General features: G+C 34.1%; 1 protein-coding gene across 5 annotated transcripts in view; it reads right to left on the bottom strand.

Moving 5' to 3' along the window:
- LOC150096550 (serine/threonine-protein phosphatase 4 regulatory subunit 1-like) overlaps window positions 1–23,465 on the bottom strand; it is a 536,793-nt gene that overhangs the window by 387,752 nt on the left and 125,576 nt on the right. Inside the window, exon 1 of one of the 5 annotated variants that reach the window (XM_090408179.1) lies at window positions 19,224–19,418. The exons of the other annotated variants lie outside the window; for them this stretch is intronic. The gene's annotated coding sequence lies outside the window, so the exon portion shown is untranslated. Of the gene's footprint in view, window positions 1–19,223; window positions 19,419–23,465 lie in introns of those variants that run through there. 5 annotated transcript variants of the gene reach the window in all.

The raw sequence follows: 23,465 nt of genomic DNA, 5'->3' as shown, positions 1-23,465 counted from the left end.
AAAAAATATATGTAATCAATGTATGTATGTACGCAATGTACGTATCACATGTAATTTAAATATGTGATCATAAATTTTAATAAAAAAATTATTTAAAAAATTAGTATCATTATCTAATAATGTGGGATAATGTAGGATAAAATATTCCCCTTAATTTTCCCTTAATCCCAATCATTATTATTGTTGTTATTATTATTATTAAACATTATTATTATTAATGTGTGTATGTAATTTTTCTGAGACAAAGTGTTAAAAATTATAAAAAAAAATTACTATATGTTTGTACTACTAAACATAAAATATGCGTTAACTATGCATATTGTACATACTCTGATCATATTTTGTCAAACCGGAAAAAAAAAATGTAAACTTTAACATACATCATATTTCTTTGTGTAACTGTGAACTGCAATAGTAAATTATTATTGTGATATTAAAAAAAACTACAAGGTTGTTAAATTAAGGCAACGGAAGCCAGTAAAAGCCACTGCTCTCGAACCTGTTTGCAGGATGAAAAAGACCCAAGTTTCCGAGAGAGAGAAACTCGGCCACCCATATGAGATTGATTTTTTTTTTTTTTTAAAGCAGAAATTAACATACATTCATAGCCTATAACTAGTTGATGTTCCACTGCAGTCATGCGTTCTCAAAACAATCGTTAATTTCTGATTGACGCAAAAAATTGCACATTTAAATCTTTCATTCTGTTTGTTACACACGATTAGAAAATTAAGTTTTAATAGTTGCCAAAATAAATTTAATTACTAACCGAAATAAATATTTAATAGTATCTGTTTATTTTTAACACCATTAGATCAATTACATCACATCTCTAAACTCAATGTATATATAAATATCAATTAAAGCAATATTCCTTTAATGGAATATTATAATTAATAAGTTAAAATTAGAAATCCATACTGATAATTCAGAAACCCAGCTCTACAAACTAAAACAGAACTTTTTCAAGCAACTTCAGAGCTTCATTACTCGAGGTTATTACTTTACCACGTACGATGAAAATCATGATCGCTCAGACATTCAACAACCAAAATACGTAAATTTTAATGAAAGGATCACTCTGCAGTGGCGACTTCTCTATTTTACGAAGTGATCCTTTCATTAAATTAATTTCGGCTATTCAGCCGAAGACATAAGGAATAGTTATAAAATACAGTATTGCATACTCTGCGCCCAAAATTTCTTTTCATCCTTTCTGTACCTCTGATGATAACGATGATCCGAGTTACAGAAATACAGAATATGGCATACTAATGAAATATTCAAAATGCACTTTTATATTTAAAAGTTTTTTTTTTTTTTTTTTTTTTTTTTTTTTTTTATAAATATGAGCAATGGCAATATGAGTATAAAAATATTTAATGAAAAATACAGTTTTATGAAAGCATTTCATGTTAAGTAATTTAAGTGGACTTTTTTTGATCGGAAAACGTCTGTACTATTTCAAATTTAATGTCTAGTCAACGTGAGGATACCAAGATGTTAATTTTTATTCCAACTCAAAACTTGAGAAAATGAGTGAAGACACAACATACTGTTTTACAAATTGCGATAATTTAAGATAGTAGACGGTTATCGCCTCTATCTTGCTTACTGAAGTCCTGAAGTAGCGGCATGGGGAAAAAAAAAAAAAAAAAAAGTTACAAAGCTGAATTTCTGGCTTATCTCTAACTAAAAGCCTGACGACAGTACTAATGTACTATTGGTTCCCAAAGTTTCCAAGAGCAAGCCATAAAAGAAAAACCGTAACAATTTCAAGAAGCGTAACTTGTGAGACAAATTTTTAACCATCCTTCATACATTAAGAGTGACAAATATTTACGCAAATAAAATAATCGCAGCCCCCAAACTTTTGCTTCTGAATATTCTTCTCAAAATTTTGATAAACATCTATTACAAACTTTCCCAAAAGGTTTTAAGACATTCGTCTCTGCAAAAACTGTTTTCGAAAGTGCATGCTAGCAACATCTGTGCATTTCCCAAAATAATTGTATATAAATTACTTTTACTATTGTTTTTCTCAGAAATTCTAACAGTCTTTTTTTTCTTTAAACAGGCAAAGTCATGGATACTGAGCTGACATTTATCTGGCTATCATTTATACTCTTGACGGGGCCAACGAAAGCAACTGATAGGCCATGGGTGAGGCACCTCTGGTTTAAAGCATGCGCTAAGTAAGTAGTAAATGCATCTATTTAAATATGAAAGCTCCGTCAGTTTGTTTTAAAATACATACACTCTTATTAGAGCCGCTTTGTTTGCACATCTACCGCTGCACGTATAACAGACATGCTATCATTGGCTGGAATTTGATCTCAAATTCTTACTTAAATGCTATCGACATCTCAATTTTACCCATTTTCCATAACTGCACTTAGCAATTCACAACCACGGAGCATTTAAGAGACTGTCTGGAGAGTCATATAACGATGGTTTCCGCAGACGCTTCTATACTGTCTCGATGTCGTTCTTTCTGTTAACGCCATAGAATAGGCGTTAACAGAAAGAACGACAAGTGAAAAATCCTAAAGTGAACACATAACGTTGACGTTTCTAGTTTTCTGTTCCATGACTTGTTCGCCTTGTCATTAATGAAATTCAAAGAACTAGCGGAGCATTTATTTTAAGTAAACTGCAATTGAGGCCTGAAGCATCACACAATTTAGTGACGCATGGTAACATATATTTATGAACAGCTAGTGTAGACAAAGGGCATAAAAATTAAATAGTACGACTTATAAGGTAGTACCTTAACAATTTAAAACATAATTTCAATACCAAGTATGCAGGAAGCTACATTCATAAGATGCTAATGACAAATTACATGTTTATGATATGATTATAATTTATAATGACAAACCAGGTGCTGATATCAACACTTAAACGAATGAAGGTCACACTGCCGCCTTAATGACTTAACAAATCAACAACACAAATATAAAGATTATATCTGATAATGCCCTTAGTATAATAATTATTCGTTACATGAACAACTCAATTACCCTGATGCAGAATAGTTGTGATGAGACCATAATCACAAAGTAGGAAGAAAATATCAGATTGTCATCCTCCATAAACCTTTGTGCATACCAGAAAACGGCTTATTTCTTGTAATGAAAAGCTCTGACCTCACAAACCATATCTGATCTCAGACAGAGGAAAACACACACATATATAAAAGTAGACTTTATTTCACGGGTTACCGAATCAATAAGGAAAATACTTTCATCAATGAAACGAAAGCCGTCAAGTCCGAATGTCGAACAATACAGCGACAGCGAAAAGGGAATTTTAATAAAAATGTGGGCATTTTTATGGCGATTCCAGCTAGTTTAAATGACTAACACAAGCACTATGGGTGGACGAAGACAAATAACCAACGATCTACATCTGGTGAATGTTTTTGGGCCAATTCAAACTTCTAATAATCACAGTGATAATGTCATATCGGACTGTGCAAATCACTAGCTGAATATATCTGCTGGAAGGAATACTGCAAGAATAAAGTGATTGATATATTTCCTTATGTACTAATTCCATGGAGTGTGCAGGACTTTCCAAATGAAGAGGATTCATGGAACCCAATACTCCAAGTTATGCGACTTTCGCTGAATTAAATTTTTTCAACAATTACCAATCACTCTGGCCTAAACAATCAGCAAGAATTCAATGCAATAACGAATTTCACTGAAATGAGAGCAATAATCGTCACCCTTTGATGTTACCATGGTGAATTTTCGGCGGTGAGGCACAGCTGAAAGGAATGCACGTAGAAATCCAAGTGAAGAGACTTCCAGGATGGAAGTCTCTTCACTTGGATTTCTACGTGCGTCACTGCATTAAGTTAATATAGTTATTTATTATACTGTCAAGAAGTGTACTGCATTTACAAATACTTATCCTTATGGTTCCAGTATATATCGTAACCATTCATAAAATAAGCAAAAAAAAAAAAAAAAAAAAACCAGAGGTAAATTTAAGAAGAAAACTTTGGTGTATCTCTTTTCTTAACAATACTCAACATATTTTGTGAAAGTTTCAAGAAACTTAGTTTTTCCTTACGAAGTTATATTTCCACTGCACCCTTGGTGTCAGATGAGTTCATACACTATGGTCACTTCCCTAATTCTTTTTTTATTTAATTAATTTTGTCATAACCACTGTTAACTTGAAACGGGAATAATTAAATCGAATGATCGGATTTAGTGCATAAATAAAAGATGTACATGACATTCATTTCTAAAAGAAAACTTACATGATTACAACTGATAATTGTCGGAGCAGTGAGTACCATCAAGAAACCGTAAATATTTAATTCCGATACATTCAAAGACAAATGAAATCTATGCAGAATGACATGTCAGGCTACACAGATTTTGTAAAGCGTCGCACACGATTTAAACTTTATCCTGTACTAGGTATTTATTTCAAATCAAAATTCATGTAGAAATTTTGATTTGAAATAAGTATAATAAATAAATGCCGTCGGTGAATTTTATATTTATAGGGCGTTCTCCTAATATTTAGGAGTAATTCGTTTTTGCAGCATTGACTTATTGAAACAAGCAAAATTGTTTCAATAAGCCAAAAAAACTCAAGGAATATGATGAATGAAATTAGGTAACTACGAGAAGTTTATAACGTAAAATTTAGTCTCAAGAAAGAATTTCTGCATGTTCTACCGTCAAATGAAAACTCAGGGAATTTGGAAACATGTGCAAACGAAATTCCCCAGCCCAAATTAAATACCAAATCCTAATCCAAAATTGAACTTCGAAAAGAGAGGCATATTTTAAAAAACTTTCTAGGGAGAGCACTGGAAACAACACAAGCGAAAACAAGGAACTTTCTTCTGGACGGCATAAACACGATGGAAATAAATATCTGCACCCCCAAGTATTTTAGCAAATATTTTCTGAAATTCTATTTCGGCACTGATACCACTTTTGTGGCATGTGACCTAGTTTAACTAGCAATATTTTGTTTTGTGTTTATCAATAGTAAAATTATCACGAATAAAATACGTATTGCGATACTGGGATGTCTTATCCAACCTAATACATATTAGGTTGGGTAGGACATACCCAACTTATCGTAGTTCAGTCTGTCAGAAAGTTAATTTAAGTTTGATTTATCATTTCTTATGAATAATTAAAATCTTCCTGTTCCTGAAACCAGAATTTCACTATACGCAATCAGAATATTGTGACATCCATATATTCAAAGCCAGAAGGAGAAACAATAATAGAAATTTGTGGCAGTGAGACTTTCTTTATTAATATAAATGCACTACTCTACATTGTACTGTATATTTATCATAATGCTTTGAAAATTGTCGCCGTGAAAAGATTGTGATGCTTGATGCAATTTATATCCTGCAATAATGTGATGACAACTTTATTCTTAAGGTATAAATGGTGGTTAAAATAAAGTTAATATGTAATAGGTCTTACTACATATATAATTAAAGAGAAAATTATTACAAAATTTTATATTGATTACGCAGAACTATGCACTGACATTTCTAACTTCGAGACAACATTTGTATGCGACAAACGTTGTCTCAAATTAAATTATATAATAATTTAAAATAGAACGGTGACATGATAACGGAGTTGATTTGAAGGGTTTCAAGTAAATAATATATAAGAAATGTTAAATAAGAGAAAAATACTAAATATATAACAATCACTTCTGGAGCTTAAGTCTCGGAACCGTTAGGCTTAATATGCATGTAAACATAATTTGAAGAGACATGTTACACAATTCAATATTTCGTAAATTTAACGTATATAAATTATTGTTATGCGCACTAATTCGCCACAAGAATTAATCCGAAAAATATTTTGTGATATAATGAAAATTAACAATTATTTCTGAAAACTTAAGACAAAATAATAAGTCTCGCAAGGGTAGAGAGATCGGATGCACGTCCCTCAAGATGATTGCACGTTTTGCATCTCGTGTACGTAAATGCAGTATAGAAAAATAAAAAATAAAAGTATCATTTAAATTACAACTATTCAGAATATGGATAATAAACTGCGCTAATAATATAACAAAGATAAAGAATACTAAAAATAGAAAGAAAAGAGAGAGAGCAAAATTTGTTGCAGCTGCATTCGATATACGAATAGCTTAACTGGCTGAGGAAAGTGGAACACCTGCATCTTGTCTCCAAACCAGTCAACAGAATTTCGCCAGTAACAAATCCGATCCTCCTACCCCTCGAATTGCGAAATGCAAATTGTATGTTCTGCGATTTGAGAAGGGGAGAAAAGCAGAAGTCAAATCAAAGTAAACTGGACCGTATATATTATATATATTAAAATTATATGTAGTATACAACTTAAAAAAAAAAAAAAAAACCTACCTACGTAAAAATACGCTTGAAATTTCGACTTCTTTCAAATATACACACATTTCATATGTATTATTTTATTATTAAGTTTTACATTATTTACTTGCAATTAAAGACCAAAGCAAACAAAAACCATTTTGGCCTTTAATTGCAAGTAAATAATACATATGAAATGTGTGTGTATATTTGAAAGAAGTCGAAATTTCAAGCGTATTTTAAATAGTTTATTAAATTACGTAAATTTTTTATTTTAAATTACAATAGAAATACCTGTTGTAATTTCAAACGTATACAGAATTTACGTAATATAAACCATTAAATATGTGCAGTGAATGAAACCACCGCATGAATGCTGCTTGTAACTACCTTCGATACAGCAAGAAAAAAAAATAGTATACCAATTTAGTAATACACTATAAATATTATTTCTGGAAAATTTTTCCAGAATTTATGGCTATTTTATCTATTTTCTTAAGGAGTACCCTTAATCTTCATTCATTATATTCTTTCTCCTTTTCCTAAAAAAAAAAATTATAGTCCATCATTGGAAATTCGGCTTTTCCTATTTGCTTTTCTGCATGTTTAGCTCCGACATGTTTCCCCCCCCCCCCTGTTCCTTTCAGTCATTTTGCAGTTCAGTTTTTTTTTTTTTTTTTTTTTTTTTTTTTTTTTTTTTTTTTTTTAATCGTTATACGCCTGATGCTGCTCCAAAAAAGACAACCTCCAACAAACTATATTCTTCCATATTTTTCGTTTATCTATGTCTTTAAAATATCATTAATGCTTTAAATAAACTTATTTAAAAAAAGCCAATGACATTATATAAGGGTTACTCCTTAAGAAAATAGGCAAAATAGCCATAAATATTAATAATACAAATTTGTATTATTTTGTTTATTTTCTGAGTGGATAATACAGGATACAATTTTTAAGTCTCGTATATTGTCATATAGGGAATGAGCGTCTTTAGTTTACTGACATTTGATAATTGAACTTTTTCATAGGATTCGCGATCCATTCTCTAGTTATGCAATGGAAAGTATGAGAAATGTGTTATGCAATGGAAAAATAATTATACACCTAAAATCTTAGAAACGTCAGCAATAATTTAAAGTATGAGACAAAGAATACTTTCGAATTTCTTGATGTTTGATACTAAGCGATTCCCAATTTTTTTTATGAATTAATACATATTCAAGAAAGAAAAAATTAATAAATTGTAAACCATTTTGTTTATCAAAATTAATGATTACAAACTAATTATTATATATGGCCCTTCATGGAATCCGTAGATACTCATCGCAGGAGGTCTGCTAACCATCATTTGCACAATACTCATACACATTAAATTTTCAAGCGAAAACTTACTATAGTACAAACAGCAAAAAAAAATTAACTGTCGTATTATTTTAATGTGACAAACCTTGTTACAACGCAAACAAATATATAATAAAAATATTTTAATAACTGTCATACAACTTTAATGTGACACAGTCTGGTGCTTCAAGTTATGAATTCGTGGTTGAACTGTGGATAAACATTCCTCTTCTTGCATTTAATGTTTCATTCGATAGCGTAGAAAGCAGCCATTCACAGAGATAAGTAGTGGGAAATTACTAAATTATCACGGAAGTCTTTTCAATATTAGGAAATTGTTTGGTAACACATCCAAAAAGAGTTCAACGATAAGTCGTGGTTTATTTGTCAATTTCGATGATTTCTTAAATCAATAATCTCTTGTCCAGTTTGGCATTGCGTTTACGATTAGTATCTTTTTTTCCCTACATTCTTTTTTTTTTTTACAAACTGTTAAGCATATCTATATTGGATATTTAGAGGGAAAAAAAATCTCAGGACACATGGTTGGGAATCAGTGGCTTAAATTTTACTGAATTTATGATACGTGATATTTTAAACAGTGGCGACAGGCGAAATAAATTAAATAAGAATCCCTGTCTTTGGTGGATGCAGGCCGAAGTAGCTTGGTGATGAAACGAAGGTTTCATCACCAAGCTATCAATGACCATCGAAATAGAACTGTAATACCCCTCTTTTTTAAAAATAAAAAAATCATACGATAGTAGACGGACTTGAAGTCGGTGCAAAGCACCTGGAATTTCTGTTGCCCCGAGTTGGAGGAATAAGTCAGAATTTTTAATCTTGAAAAGTTTAAGTATATTCCAAATTTCACTTGCACCTTACTGTGCATGCACAGTATACTTAAGAGATAACCAAATAAACTTCTTAGTGTAATGATGGGGGTGGGTGGAATTTAACAGATTTAGAAAGTTAAAATGAGCATTTTCATGAATTCTGCACAAACTGCAGTGTTTCAGGCTTTTTCTAACGCCTCTGCATGAAAACCGTTCAGAAAGAAAGCATAACTGCAGTACACGGGCCGTTAGGAAACTGAACGTACGTCCTCTTTTAGCGGCTGAAGTTTTTTTTTTTTTTGGGGGGGGGGGGGGGGCTTTAATTTCTCTCCCATAGATTCCGACCAATAGCGAACTAGAGTTGGTGAAAGCTCCCTCCAAAGGTTCCACAAAATAAAGTATTTTTTGTTTTTCCAGGTTCGAAGGACAGTGAAACAAAAAAATGGTCAAGATTCTTCTCTCTTTCTGGCAATACAAAAGAGACATGGGGTACGCTGTTTCTATGATGTTAAAAAGAATTATCGTTTTCGACCTAGATTTTTTTTTTTTTTTTTTCCAAAACTGAAACAAGATTCATGGCCTGAAAGAGGATTTGGAAACTTTTTTACCGAATACTTCTTTGCTTCTGCCACACTATGTTTGCCTTGAACTTTTTCAATTTGTTTGTTTGTTCCTACACCAAGCAGAGCATGCTACAATTAAAGCATGTTATTTACTGGCATATGAATTGTAGCGATGACGTCATTTCTTTCAAACCATTATCCCGAATTAAAATTATAACGTAAAATATAAATAGAAACAACCAACAAGAACAGGATGAGCTGTCAAAGAACATGGAAGGTAAATATCATAACATGTTTTCGAATATTCCAATTGCAGTGAACTTGTCAAGCAGGTATTATGCTTATCCAATGAGAGATTATCTATTCTTGAATTCGTGGTCTGACAGACATTACGGCCAAAGCAACCAAGTTAATGAGATATTATTTCTTGACTGCACGTTTTCCAACTTAGTGGGGGGGGGGGACTCTTAATGGCAGTAAAATGAACTTGATGAATCCCATTGAATGGCATAACAGATATCTGTATTTATTTAGGAATAATATATGTTCCTTCATTGTGTTCTAATCAGCGAAATTACTAATCCGTTGATGAGACTTTCTTTTTTACCTCTTTACTATAATTAGATCGCTACATATGTTAAGGGTGATATTATTATACAGATAATTACTGGACTTCATTTTTGAGGTCAAGAAAGGAGTTTATCTTATAAGCAACAGGAAGAACCGAAATAGTCAGCACGTTTTGGTTACAAGAGGCATAAAACCCATTTAACACCTTTATTTTTTAAATTATAAATTAAGTCCTTAATAGGGAGGTTTTCTCTGATCATACAGCGTGAGGCTAACCTATAAAAGAAACTTCGAACAGAATTATTCCATCAACGACAGGAGGCGAAACTCAATAACTATAAGGAAGTACTGTTCACTCTTAATTACAGCAGACACTAACAGTGACTCACGGCGGAGCCATTACTCCTAGTATAGAAGTACAGGCGCGAATTTAAATTAATACTTAACTCTGTTTAATAGCAAACAAGTGAAACCAGACGGAGACAAATTGAAAGAATACGTATATGCCTTTCAACCAAAATAAATGGTACATTTTTAAAGGCAACTTATATTTTAACAAATGAGATCCATATAACAAAACTAATTTTAGCATACTCATCTCAAGAGATGTGCTAAAAGCAAAATTGATCAAAAGATAGGGGAAACCATCAATCTGAAAATTTTGATTGCGGTTGTTTGGAATTACGGTTGAAGTGGCTAAGGCTATGTGTACAGCAAAAATTCTGCCACCGCCATATGACCAGCTAAACACACATTCTGATAAAAATCTTCAAGACGCTTCACGTCCTAAACAGGATTTGAACTCAAGCCTTTCAAAACCAAAGGGCATTGTTGATACTGACGAAGATGCAGTGGCTCCCTAGAAATGCTGAGGAAACGTAGATAACATAACCAAAGGCATTACTGCAGAAATATATTACAAATGAAGTTATTAAAAAACAATTGTCTAGTATTAAAAGTAAACCGGTCTGAGATGTTACGGCAATTTAATGAGAATGACCCATGAAAAATCAGTGGAGAAAAAATAAATATCGACAGGCATATTAATATACGTGGATTCATGCAGAGTTGGCTAATGGCTGTAAATAGAGCAAGAAATTACAGAATAATTTAAAAGAAAGCAGCTGATAATAACTAGTGAAATTGTTTTTAACATCATAATTATGACAAGTAAATCTCGTCTGAAGGAAACTAGATTCTCCTAAATATTTTTATCATTAATAAGCTATCAGCTAACCCGATTTTAAAACTAACTCTTGTTTACATATCATGCACTTCTCTTTACAAATCCATCCAACCAGTAACTACAGTTCACATTCGGAATGGTGCTTCTTAAGAGCTCGCTAAAAGTTCTTGACACAGCACAGAAATATCTGGCAATTATGCTAACTAATGACCGTCTTAAACTTTATGTCGCTCTCTTTCACGTTCAGCTTCTGCCACTATTTCAACAGAAATTTCTGGTCAATGTTCATCAGAATGACAATAATAACCTCAAATCCCTCTCTAAATATGTTAAAAGACGAGCAGCCGCTAGTCCTTATTCCTCCACACTTCATTTCCGTCCTCTACCTTCATTAACTTCAATACTTTCCTTCAGAAAACCTACATTTTTACTCGTTTCTTAGACTGCAGTCTAGTAATATAGCAACTCACTACTAATAAAGGCTATCCATGATACCAGAATATAAAAGATTGAACAATCTTGTGTGGAAACACTTTTCCTAGTATACTAACAACCTAACTTCAAAATTTAGCCACATATTCCGATAGTCCAGTAAAATGAGGAACAATGCGAAGAAAGCACATGTGAATCTACCTTATAATATAAAATGATAAGCTTTTTCTGTAACGTTTTTGTGTCAAGTTATTTGAAACGTTTTGAAACTCAGGGGCTACGAGTCATCAGAATTCAAGGAGAACCGGCTTACCAGTCCGGAACTCGGGGGAGGGGGGGAGCCCCCAGTATATATATATAAAAGAAAGAAAAGGAGCAAAGGAAATGCTCAGCTACTATTTCAGTAATTTCTCCTTGAGTACTACCTTAAACTGCTCTAATTTTCCCAAGTGAGCTGTAGCATTTACCGTTAAAAGACGAAAATCTAAAAAGATAATGCAGCAAGTGAAAATATGTGAAAAGGCAAGCAAATTAATCTTATTTTGTTCACCGAGCCCTCTGAAGGGAGAGGGAATATTATCCAAAATAGTATACATGAAAATGCGATGTCGAAGTTCCAGATGTCAAAGTAAACAGCAGTCCATTGGAAATCCACCCTGCCTTGGATTTCATAGCAGAACTGCAGATCACATTACTTCTAAAAGCGATGAAGGTCACTTGGTGTGGTGCAATGTCCATCGTTCTTGGATCTGAAACAATTATTATGACTCTTGTGTAAAACTATGACGAAGCAATCAAGAATGGCTATGATTAAATTAAATATTTATTTTGCAGGACTAAAATCCTATGTATGAGAGTACCTCCGGTTGAAAATTAAATAGGTTTAGGTTGAAACCTACCGAACTATATTCAGAACAACTAAGGCTTAGGAGTTTTTTTTTTTTTTGTTTGTTTTTATGTGAATCCCAACCACGAAAGGCTGTTAGTCTGCAGCACATCAATATTAGTACTGTGGATGGGCTAAGAATTAGACAGTCCAAAAAATCCTGGCTGTAAACATGGAACTTTTGCAAGACACTTCAGGCATCCAGTAAGCAAAGTAGAATCTCATTGTCTAGTGCGAGGTCATATCTTGGACAAAAACATCCATGTCCACAGCGAGATTCGAACTCAGAGCGTGCTAGTTAAAGAGCATATAAGCTAATCACTCAGTCAGCCAGGCCAGCCAATTACATCTGTTCTTGCTAGTTCGTTTTGCAGCATGAAAAATCTGGGAGGAAGATCCATCTACGTAATGAGACCGGGTAATTCACTTTCGGTTGTAATGTCCTTATAAAGGTTTTTGGCGTCCTAAATTTGAACCAGATCTTAGCAACTAAAGGCATTGTCTTTACCAAGTGAAGAAAAAAGAAATTGGAAAGTTATTCCTTAGTCTAAACGGGATTCGAACCGCAGCTCTTTCAAATCAAAATGCACATGTCACATTCGACTTTTAAAGAAGATGGTCGGAACAATTGAAACATTATGTAGAGCAATGAGTCACGTAACACTATCTTCAAGTTGCCAGTCGAGAATGAATTTTAAAAATGCTCAGAGAATGCTACACGAGCGTGCTTGATCCAGTCCAGGGATTCTCAACCTATGGTACGCGTACCACTGGTGGTACGTGAGCCACTGCCGGGTGGTACGAAAACAGGTTTGCTGACTGGTACATCTAATATCTTTAATTAAATATAGTGGTACGCCACTGGAAAAGGTTGAGAACCCCTGATCTAGTCCTTTCATCTTAAAGGACCGGATCATGGTATGAGGACTGGTTTCCCGTAGTATTACTAATCGCAGTTTCAAAAATTCTGTGTTCAATGAGAACACCATGAATTATTTCATAGCACCTACGCTAGTATATTATAAGTAGCATTGTCATATTGGAATATAATCTCGTTTGAAGGAAAAGAAATTTAAGAATTAGCCTTACCATCCATGAGTTCTGATCGAAATCACATTTGAGCAAGTTTGCATCTAGTCTAAGTCAGATCGGGTTGAAACGATATTTGTGCCATTTTAACACAGCAACTGCACTGGAAAAGAGCACCAAATTCCAAGTGTCTGCTAGCGTGGGCTACTTTGAAGTAAGAAGAATCACTATTGCCACTAAAGCTGAAGGTGACGTTATATTCGAGTATTTCTGAATGCAATTCGGGGGAGGGAGTGGGGTGGATTAATCAGTAGCGATTAATTCTCTCTCTCTCTCTCTCTCTCACACACACACACACACACACACACACACACACACACACACACACACACACACCGGAGCATGAAATATATTTCATTCCAATGATGAACCAAACAGCATTTCCCCAGACTGGTTAAGCAACGCAAACGTTTATTTACATTTTATTTTAATACCAATGGATTCGATAATAATCTTAAAAAATTCAGTTTAATATATATTTTCAGTCTTTCGCGGCTGAAGCTATTCCGCAACTAATATTAAATCAATTTAATGAAACAAAAATTGGAGAAAATCTAGGCCTGGAAGAACTCAGGGAACAACCAATCTTTAGTAGTTCCGGTGATAGCTCCACATCAGTAAATTATGCGAAACTGGCAATGTGTTCCGAATTTTTATGTAGCAGCGCTTCTCTATTTTAGAAACACTTTCATTGTTTGTGTGTACATTATTTTTCATTATTTTTTTTGAAATAATTATCACAACAGCACAATTTAAATAAGTTTAATATATTAATGTTTCACGAATAGGATTTTAGAAAGATAAATAAAGAAGACTAATATGACGTGTTACAAATAATTTTCATTATCGTTAAACTATATTTCTAATTTATGATTGAAAAAAACCTTACTAATAAGCATAGGACAAAGTTTCTCATATAGTGGGTTTCTTAAATTTGCGAATTCATTCATATCGCACACTTGTTATTGTGCAATGTGGAAAGTAGTGCTTTATAGTAGATCAAGTTAATCCATTTCTTACTCTCAGTATATAGAAGGCAGGACACGAACAGATGCCACTATAATAGAAACTTGACTTGTAAGAGAAAGAGTTCTCAGATATGAAAACCTGATTGGTTTAATTCTATGGCATTATGGGAATGAGGGACTTAAAGACACTACTCCAATTCCATTTGCTACCTAAATATTGAAGTTAACATATTAACGTCATTTAATAAAATATTCTGAACGGCGATAGTAAATGCCGTTATTGCATCTTTGATTCCACCATCAAAGATGCAATATGTATCCTTCAGCTAGGAATATCCGAGTTCGAAGCCGGTCCTGAACTGGAGAGATTTTGCTCAAGTTGAGTTAGCTGTTTCGTGGGATGATAAACTCTTCGAATTTTTCATCCCACGAGACAGCTAACAGCATACTTGTCTCATAGCCCCATATGAACTAATGGCAATTTTTTCTTACTATATTCTGCAACGTTCATTTGTAATCTATGTCCTAATTCAATAATCACTCCTGCCTCTTCAAATTTTTATTCCCACGCCCAGATTTCCTCAGTCCAACTACGGGTCATCCTCCTTAGAAGAATAATTTATCATTACAAGTGACCTCCTTTTTCCATTTCCAAAACAAAAGCGGCAGAGATCCCGAAATATTTGCTATTAGCAGTGACGTAATGCAAATCATTCACTCACCCACCAGAATACAATATTATACTTGCCATCAACCCATTTCACCTCTCTGGCAGTTCATTCAGGTATAACAGTAACGCTAGTACTCCTCTACCATAAACTCATCCAAGGTTTAACCAATTTCTTTTCCCAATATACAAGATGATCTTTGAAATTTTTTCTTTCCTTCCATGGCCTGATTGCTATTCACCCTCCTACTCTGAACATATGTCAGCTGGCTGGTTATTGGACACCAGAAGTAATAATAGCCCTAAAGTAGTCCTCGAGTGGCATCTTTGCACGTTTCTATCTTCGGTTCCTTATCTAAAGGATATCGACCTGCCCATCTAAATCAGATTCCCAATATTCGTATAACTGGGACCTACTAGACAACACTTTAGCATAGATCTGGGTCTCCATTGATTAGACAACACTGCACATTCAAAATTTCATGCAGCAGGCCCATTATATGGCATGATGGTTTAGTCTGAATTCCTTGTTATTTAACTTTGTCAGATATGAAAACTCGAGTTCACCAAAACTAAGAATCAGTGAAATGATACTTTCTGCATTAAAGTCTTCATCCGCTGTTACAGCCAGCATCAGTACCCATTATTCAAACCACGGTTTTTTTGTTTATAAATGTTCCAAAGCATTCCAAACAACAAAAAAAAAAAACACTCAGCATACTGTAACTGGCTTCAAACTCCGGCTTCTTGTTCAGTCTACAAACGCTACAAAAAAAAGGCAGCAAATATCAAATTTCAAAGGATGATATACAGAAAACTCTCCTCCTACTAGCAGAGTAGTGTACCTTCTCGTGTCCAGCCAAGGTCACTCAACCCAAATTCTGTCTTTAAGTGCATTCATTCTTCTCATACACCCAGATAACAGTATGAATCACTCAAAGACAAAGCTTTCCCCACTTGCCATCATTCTTTTCTTTGAACCCCTGCATAGTAGATGAGCAATCCACCTTCTACTATACCAAGAACAGTTTTCGCAGCAAGAAAGCTTGCTGTGAAAATTTATTACACTAACAAACTATAATCTCTTCACGTCAGTTAAAAAAAAAAAAAAAAAAAAAAAAAAAAAAAAAAAAAAAAAAGATTACGGTCAAAAATCATTAAATTTATCACACGAGAAAATAACAAAAATCGACGGCCACGATTAGAGATTAGCAACTCATGACTCGCAGTAGATTCTTCACAATACCCAGAAGCAAAACAATCAAAAGGTTTGTTGAACCTTGTGTGATCGCTCTTTATATTTCCAAGGCATCTCACTGAGTCTGACATTTAACTGACTAGCTGATTTCCTTGGCATCATTCATTGCTTGTCAAGAGATTGATCATCTTCAAATTTCTATACCAATTCTAAGGTTGCCTCAGAGATACACTCATACAAATTACAACCGTCTTCCTCAGACACAATCTCAAATTACAACCGTCTTCCTCAGACACAATCTCAAATTACTTTTGATATTAACACAGTTCATTCCTACCCTTCATTTGACACAACTGATGCGATCAAAAAAGCCAAGTTTAAGGCATGGATTATGGAAGGTCTTCAAACACACTACACTCCCTGAAAATCGCAAGTAGAATGAGGTTAACCCTTCAATTCTATCATCCTTCTCGCAAGAAAGATCTCGCTTTGATTTTCCCCTTACATTTGCTGATACTATATCTACAGACAAGAACAACTCTTCTTGGGCTGGCATATATCTAATGTTGCCTGCAAAATGCATTGTATCAATAGCCTGATCTGCTTCAAAAAAACTATCTGTTCATGACATTATCATCCGTACAACTGTTAACTGCATGCACATCTCAAATCCGCCCCATCTTAGACAACTACTCACACAATGTGAAGTAGTATACCAGAACCCCCTCCCACACACACACACACACACAAAAATTGATTCGTCTAGCTAGAAGAGACCCATCAGGCTAAATGATCCCTTCTCTCACATGCTTCCTGCAACTTCCTGTTCTCAGATGCTCTTCTTCCTGCTTTATGCTTTTTTAATGAGCATTTTTCATGGACAGTGTTTTAGATTTCATTATTCTTATACCTTTCTTTAAGCCAGCATCCAGTCGCAGTACAACTTCAAACGCCAAGCTAACTTGTCATCATTCTCCTTCATTCTATATACTTCTGTTCTCTGGAACAGCCTTATTCTTGTAGTGTACCCAAGACCTGCAGCTTCAAGAAAAGCATTACTAGATTCCTTTTCCCATCACACACAGCATTAATATGCTGTAAGTTCAGCGACTCCTCTCGTGTGTGGTGTTAATATAATACATAACTGGTTTAATTCCATTTATGATATTGACGGGAATGATTATTATACTTATGTCCAGAATCTTTGGTTCCCAGGGAGCTTTTAAAAAAGCTCGTTTTTGATTTCGAAATTGTAGCACGTGAAACCATAATTCTACATTTCTTCCTTTCAGAAAAACTCAAGAAAACTGCAATTCAACATTAAAGAACGCTGATGAAGATGCGACTAATAAAAGCAATTAACTGCATTTAAAAAAATACATAAAAAGTACATGGCTTGCCAGGGAAGAGATTTCTATGTAATTTTATCATATTCTCGCATAATCACAAGTATGAACAAACAAATTGAATCAAAGTGAAGAAAGATCCAAATACTATTAAATTATCAAAAATTTCCTTACTAATCTTGTTAAATTCAAAAAAGGCAAGCTTTCAGAAACTACCTAAACGAATCTTATTGTGTGATATTTCAAATTCCTAAAATTCAACGAACTAACAACAGTCGAGAAAAATTCGTAGTTCAAAATTTCTATAAGAATTACAATATAGAAACTAATCAATAAATGGAGTAATATTTTCTTTAATTACGAAAGAATATGTAATAAATTTCTCCGCTAATAAATCTGAAAGATATTAAAATACAATGAACTCTTACCCAGGATCTTATGCAGCAGTGATAGGATCAACGAAATTTGGCGATAGGTTAAAAAGTAAAATTTCACTTTTTCCTCCCCACAAAACAGTTTAAATAAGAAATGTAATTTTATTCTATGCGAGTGTATTGCATCTAACCAAACTACATGATTTACATATTCTTAAATTAATTACTAAAAGTCTATATTTTTGATTTTTTTTGTATGTCCTTTATGTCCTTTCAAGGCGTGAAAAGATTAGTCCTCAATTAACCGATATCAATTTACTACCGGATATAACGTGTGTGTGTGTGTGTGGATCGCTAAAGAAACACACATTTCATCTCTAATAGAACAAACAGCTATAAAATTAGAAGCACTGTAAGAAGCATCAATCATTTAAGATGAAAGCGATATTGTAGTTAGTTAATAAGTAATTCCAATTACATAATTGCCAAATTAAGTTGACCAGTCTGGTATCACTTAAAATGGCAATGTTCTCCGCATTCCCAACATATATCCCGGATATATGTAGGGCTATGACTACTATTGTTCCTCATTGTACATTTTTGGCCATTCTCTGTGTGAAAAGATTTTAAATCATACAGATTTATATATTCGTGGAATATCAAATTTATGTATGGAAAACTAATTATATCAGTTTTCCATAAATTAATTAAAAAAAAAGAATCAAACGTAATACTAAGAATAAAGCCGACTTAATGGACATGCGAAGATTTTGTTCCCCATCTTCCCAGAAATCTGTAAAAAATACTTTCGGGTATTACAGCTCAGTTTCATCTTCATTATTATTCCTTCTGAAACTTACAATTTTTGTTCGCACCTTAGACTATTTTTCAACATCTAAGATCTTAATTCTCGCAATGGAAAGAAGGTTGCAGGGCTAATAGCCATTGGGAGTGGAAATTTTGCAAAAGATTAACTATCCAATAAACGTATCTAATAAATAACATATTTTCTAAACCATTGAAAATATTACATCATTTTGCCATCACACTCGGACTAGTTCATCATTTGCTAAAAGCAATAAATGAAAAATTCTCATCACCCCTGCAACTTGTTCAGGAATGCTTTCTTCTATTACTATTACGTAATAGTATTCATAAGTTTTAATCTTAGTCACCATCTTCTCTGAATTCTAAGACTTATTTCTTCGCGCCTTAGAATTTTTTTTAAATACTTAGTAAATACAACTGCGCCTCAACCCGAACCAATCGCTGCACTCTTACAAGACCAAAGGGGGCGCGGGAGGATGAACTCCAGTCTGCGCGCGCATAGAGAAGAGAAATCGGGCATATCTGAGTGTTTGCAATGGCAACTGTGTGTAGAGAAACCATCCATAATCACAGATACTCACAGCTCCGGTCCACGCAACAGCTGCTGCAGCTACGACACCCGCCAAGGTCATGTGCCTCCTCCATCACTAGCAAACATACATGTATTGTTTCCAAATCTGAAGTAACCGATAAAGATCCCATCTTCCAGCACATACACAAAATCACATATCCTAAGTTTTAACACGGAGAATTTTCTGATCAAAAATTGAAGTGAAAAAAAAAACACGATAGAAACATTTTTAACTCCAAGTGAGCACAACGATCCGTTCACGCACGAACGTTCCACTCCCAGTAGATGTGATAGTAGGCTGCAATCTTGGCACCGCGCCAATACGCAGAAGCAATTACAGCGTCTCCTAGTGGGAAAATTGGTACTTACTAAACTGCTGATGGCTGTAATTCTTCGGTTACATATTTCCTAATGGTAAACTATTTCCTACAGTTCAACTTGATAAAATACATCACTTTGTGTGAATAATTCTGTAGTTCTGAGATACAAATGCCATAATTCCCGTCTTAAAAAATGAAACAAGTCAATGGTATAATATTTTTCATCAACAGCAATAACTAGTCATGAAGCTTCGACACAAAGTAACGACTCCTACTGATATGCTTTGAACAGGCTCAATATTCGCGATATGCGTAAATTTCCTTACTTGACAAGGGGATTACTATCTCTAACGCTTGACATTTTGCATCCCTTAGAAGAAAGGACAAGAGATGTTTAGTTTTCTTTATTTACTTTTCTTTAAAAAAAAAAAAATTATGCAATTCATACTGTGCTATCCGAAAGATCTGCGCAAATCTTTCTTTCCAAACATAAGAATAAAGTAAAAGCTACGATGAATGCGCACAAGAGAAGCGCACTACATCACCGCCAACCATTTCCCGCCAAAAAAAAAACTTATTTCCTCTTCCATTCACCGATCGGCTGGCGGGAAACATTCAACTTTTTCTAATAGCACAAAAAATAAAAAAGGCAAACAGAGAAAACCAAATATAATAAGCATCTTCAAAAAAATTCTCTGTATCCAATTTATTTCTAAAAAGATTAAATGCAAATTTAAAAAACACTTCCATGAATAAAATAATATCATGGAGAAATCGTGAAATTAATTCAGCACTATAATCATATATAAGCATTTGAAATGATCAAGAAACAAATATAAAAAGATCAATTTTGTCAACGCTTAACAGCAAAGTATTTTCTTTCAGAAGATACAGCACTTTTACTTTAAGATGTTATCCTTGCTTAAAATTGCACTTCGCGTACGCTCAACGTATACATAAACATGCTGGTTACATCAGACGACAGATACAATTACAATAACGTGTTAAAAGAACACGCGAAGAGAAAAATTCATTCCGAGGTAAAACAGTCGTGTTTAGGCTTAGGGCATACTATGCATAAAGGATGAGAAAACCAATAAAATAAATAAAAGTAATTTTAAACATGCTTCGCGTTTGGATCAAATTTAAAATTAACTTCATTTTGTTAAAATAAAATGTTTTACAATCATAAGCGGATTTCTTCGTGTGGTAATTAACAGTTAATTGTTCTTATATGGAAGACTTTGAGTAACATGCTCTAGAGACAGCAGGTCTAAAGCCCAAAATTTGGCTCAGATACGTCGACGATATTTTCGCGATTTGGTCCCACGGGCCGCGAAGCACTAAATACATTTCTTAGCCACCTAAACAAACAAACAACACAAACGTATCCAATTCACCATTGAAATGGAAAAAAACAACTCTCTTCCTAGACACACTTATCACACGTCTTCCCTCTGGCTGTCTCTCCTTCTCAGTCTACCGCAAACCTACACACACACAGGCCAATACATACACAAAAATTCTTACCACCACCCAACACAAAAACTAGGTGTCATAAGCACCCTTAAACACAGAGCTCAAACAATTTGTTCTAATGAACAAGCTCTAAACCAGGAATACAAGATCATCAACCAAACATTTATAAAAAATGGATACAGTAAAAAAAAAAAATATTCACAAGATCCTCCACAAAGATACCAGTAAGAACAAAAAAGATTTCAGGAATGTTATTGCCATTCCTTATGTTAGAGGCATTTCTGAAAAAATAGAACACTACACAAATACAACATTAAAACCACTTTTAAACCCCCGAATAAATTAAGACACCTACTCAGTTCTTCTAAAGATCCTCTTCCACATCTAGCCCACCCAGGGGTATACAAAATACAATGCACATGTAACATACCATACATAGGGGAAACAGGGCGAACTATCCCAATTAGACAAGACGAACAGAAACGACACATTAAATACCTCCATTTTGGAAAAACCGGGCTTTCTGACCACACACTCCAAACATACCACAGAATTGATTGGAAAAATACCAATTCCCTACACCGCACCAAAACCTGGTTTGAGAGGAAATTTAAAGAGTCATGTGAAATGCTCAAACATAACCCAAATTTCAACAAAAATGATGGCCTAAGAATGTGGAGGACCCATCTACAACCTGCATAACACCCTAAACATGCCGAAAAAAAAGAAAAATCCCACTACAAGAAAACAACCTGGTGAAGTGTTTGTAACATTCAACAACAACTGAAGGAAATCATATTATAACAATCAGAACTGTACAAATCCAGAAGAATATTAATACATGAGGACTTTAGCAGTTTATTGTAGTTATATATATATATATATATATATATATATATATATATATATAATATTTTATTTTTTTTTTATTGCTAGAGGTCAGGCTAGGAAAAAGGATTAATTAACTACATAGATTTAGTTCACCGGTATACAGGGCTATAGCATGTTCCTTATACGCATGCAGTGGCGCACTCAGGATTTAATCTTTTTTGGGGGGGGGGGGGGGCAGGTTGAGTAGACGTTTTGCGAATACACACTACACATCGCATACGACCTATAACTGAGCATCTGCAGTGATCGCTAATTCATAAGTAGCACACAACATAAATATAAAAAACGAATTTTAATTAGGAAAAGATTTTTGGAAATTTTTCTTGTGTTTTTTCCTTTTCTTTGGGGGGGGGTTGCCCGGGCCCTTTGCCCCCCCTCTGGTTGCGCCACTGTACGCATGTATCCTTCTGATGATGATCTCGATACAGGGGTCAAAAGTCAAATAGTATTTTATTAATAATTAATAAAATCTTTTCAACACGTGTGTTTTTGTGTCCCTAAATGTATAAATATGAATGCTGATCACCGTCTAACCTTAAAAGAAAGCATCTGAGAGAAAGTTGAAAATAATTTCCAGTATGAATTCCGCTTGTATCGAATGTCTTTGCTTATGTCACTCAACTTCAGAAAAGTTTAGGGAATCTCAAGTGGGGTTGCTCTTAATATCTATAAGAGACTGGGTTTGGAACAATGGCCTATTAAATAAGTTCCCATCACAATCCTCTGAGTTTCGTAACCTGGGCTGCGATCACCTGTGATGGTGGATGAGTCTTTATCCTCACACTTTCAAACTAATGCTGGTGTTCCTCTGTTCTTTCATCTACTCGTCGTTCTACATATGAATGACGTTCTCCTCCTTGACTGCAAATCCATACACCAGTCCACTTTCTCATTTGACAAACTTTGCACTATACAAATCATCCAACTTCCAGAACTTCAATTTCTCTCCTAATTTCTGGTCTCCAAAAACTACTTAGCGTCAATTGGATGTTGACAATCTCACCAATTTTAATGGCAGTAAAACTGAATTCTGTCTTATTTTTACTTCTAGCAAAAACCTCTTCAAATCTTACTTTTGACAACCCAGCTCAATCTGCAGTCTTTCTGGGCATAATGTAGCATATCACATATTTTGTCTCCTTAGAATATAAAAAAAAACTTTTTTCGATTCTAAGGAGGCTCAAGTTTTATTATTATTTTTTTTAAATTTTTTGGCAGGGTGTTATTACCTCTGAACAGCTATTCCCTCTATAAATTACAAATCTGCCCAACCACTGAATACTGTTTTCATATTTGGGGGAGTGCTCCTAAGAATTCCCTAAAATGATCAGTATCGAAGAAAACAATTAGGTTGATTAATGACAGTTTCTCACCATTTCCCTCCACTGTCTTTTTTTTTTGTATATGTATATATATATATATATATACACACACACACACACTATTCCCATGGTCAATGTCCATCACAATTGGCATCAATAATTCCTCTAAACCCCCCTCCACTCACCCTCTAAATCTGTTGAAACACGTGCTGTGGTAATTCGACACCACAGTTTTTGACT

Source organism: Typopeltis vanoorti, chromosome 18 (genome assembly GCF_054136105.1).
Source record: "Typopeltis vanoorti isolate ZY-2024b chromosome 18, IOZ_Tvanoo_1.0, whole genome shotgun sequence".
NCBI classification, from domain to species: Eukaryota; Metazoa; Arthropoda; class Arachnida; order Uropygi; family Thelyphonidae; genus Typopeltis; species Typopeltis vanoorti.
Note: the sequence above shows the minus strand (reverse complement) of the source record. Positions and strands in the feature narration are given on the sequence as shown.